Source organism: Bactrocera dorsalis, chromosome 4 (genome assembly GCF_023373825.1).
Source record: "Bactrocera dorsalis isolate Fly_Bdor chromosome 4, ASM2337382v1, whole genome shotgun sequence".
In the NCBI taxonomy this organism is placed as follows: Eukaryota; Metazoa; Arthropoda; class Insecta; order Diptera; family Tephritidae; genus Bactrocera; species Bactrocera dorsalis.
In genome coordinates this window covers 32,933,054-32,935,308 of record NC_064306.1, presented here as the reverse complement: position 1 = coordinate 32,935,308, position 2,255 = coordinate 32,933,054, and positions in this window count along the sequence as shown.

Genomic DNA, 2,255 nt, shown 5'->3' with positions numbered 1-2,255 from the left:
TCAACAATTTATCAGTTTGATGAAACTAATCGCACAGAAGTAGCCAGATTTCGCAAATAGAAGAGGAGTTATGTTCCATCACATAAGAGCATGTCATATCTATCGACTCGACAGAAGGTCTGAATGAATTTGGTGATAACAAAACCACCTCAAGAGAAAATCGAATGTGTCAGTTTTCTGCTTTTAGTTTTATTTTTGGGCAAAACTATACCAGGAATTACAGGATCTATGAAACTAAAGGGTGATTTTTTAAGAGCTTGATAACTTTTTTTTAAAAAAAAACGCATAAAATTTGCAAAATCTCATCGGTTCTTTATTTGAAACGTTAGATTGGTTCATGACATTTACTTTTTGAAGATAATTTCATTTAAATGTTGACCGCGGCTGCGTCTTAGGTGGTCCATTCGGAAAGTCCAATTTTGGGCAACTTTTTCGAGCATTTCGGCCGGAATAGCCCGAATTTCTTCGGAAATGTTGTCTTCCAAAGCTGGAATAGTTGCTGGCTTATTTCTGTAGACTTTCGACTTGACGTAGCCCCACAAAAAATAGTCTAAAGGCGTTAAATCGCATGATCTTGGTGGCCAACTTACGGGTCCATTTCTTGAGATGAATTGTTGTCCGAAGTTTTCCCTCAAAATGGCCATAGAATCGCGAGCTGTGTGGCATGTAGCGCCATCTTGTTGAAACCACATGTCAACCAAGTTCAGTTCTTCCATTTTTGGCAACAAAAAGTTTGTTAGCATCGAACGATAGCGATCGCCATTCACCGTAACGTTGCGTCCAACAGCATCTTTGAAAAAATACGGTCCAATGATTCCACCAGCGTACAAACCACACCAAACAGTGCATTTTTCGGGATGCATGGGCAGTTCTTGAACGGCTTCTGGTTGCTCTTCACCCCAAATGCGGCAATTTTGCTTATTTACGTAGCCATTCAACCAGAAATGAGCCTCATCGCTGAACAAAATTTGTCGATAAAAAACATTTCGAACCGAACACTGATTTTGGTAATAAAATTCAATGATTTGCAAGCGTTGCTCGTTAGTAAGTCTATTCATGATGAAATGTCAAAGCATACTGAGCATCTTTCTCTTTGACACCATGTCTGAAATCCCACGTGATCTGTCAAATACTAATGCATGAAAATCCTAACCTCAAAAAAATCACCCGTTATAAAAAGGCCACCACGAGTCGTAACTGGAAATTCCAGCTCTGCCCTAATAATCCTTTACACAAGCAAAATCATAAATACGCCACACACTCACTTCTGGCCATCTTAATTTTAGTGGCGCTTGCAACACTGTCGCTACGCCGTAAAACACGCGCCTTTTCCACACGCTTTCAATTTTACTATTATTACATACATATCTACATATATAGTACTTCAGCGTGTAATTCCACGCACGACTTTGTGTTCTGTTGCGCACAGTTTTTGTCGAATTTGTTGTTTGCAACTTTTTTGATGGCTTCGCACTTTTAGTTTTGACAAAAACCTTGCTTAGCACACACCATACACGACATGACCACCAACGCTACCGCCACCGCCATCATCGCCGACGTGCCTCCTACAATTTCGGGCCTTGCGCTCTCAACCAAACTAAATGAAACTGGCAAAAGTCAAAAACTATATTGTTAATCTCCATCGTATGTGCATCTGTTGCTGCAACAGATGAAATAATTGCATGTTGCAATTAATTTTCTGCTTTATGCTTTCGGCTGCGCCCGGTTCGGTTGTCTAATAGGTCTTTGATATTGCACAGCAGCCAAGCCAAACTGTCAAAAGAAAGTTTCATACTAAAATTAAATGGAATATTGAAGCTGAAAGTTTTCTAGTATAAACCGATGAGTACGAGTTTGCTTAGTTGTTCTACAACATTCCGTTATGTTGCTGCTGTTATTTGTTTACAAAGTCGCGGCGTATTATTTGCGGTCTTCTGCGTACATGTGGTAACTGACTGCTAAGACTTTGTCTAGTTTTTGATTAGTCTTACATGCTTGGAGATGGCACGATTCCGATTACTTTGGCGGCGGGGTAAAAAAACCGAATTTCCGTATAAATGGGGTATGTACGGATAGGGGGGCTTCTATAGAGGTGGAATATCCAAAAATCATGTGAAAATAGCTAATATTTTTAAAAATATTCACGTTTAAAAATTCAAAAATTCGCACTAAGAACACATGTTATTTCTCCATGTTTCACAGAATTTTTCACGTTTTTCTTTCACTATAATTAAATATACACTCTTAACATTGAA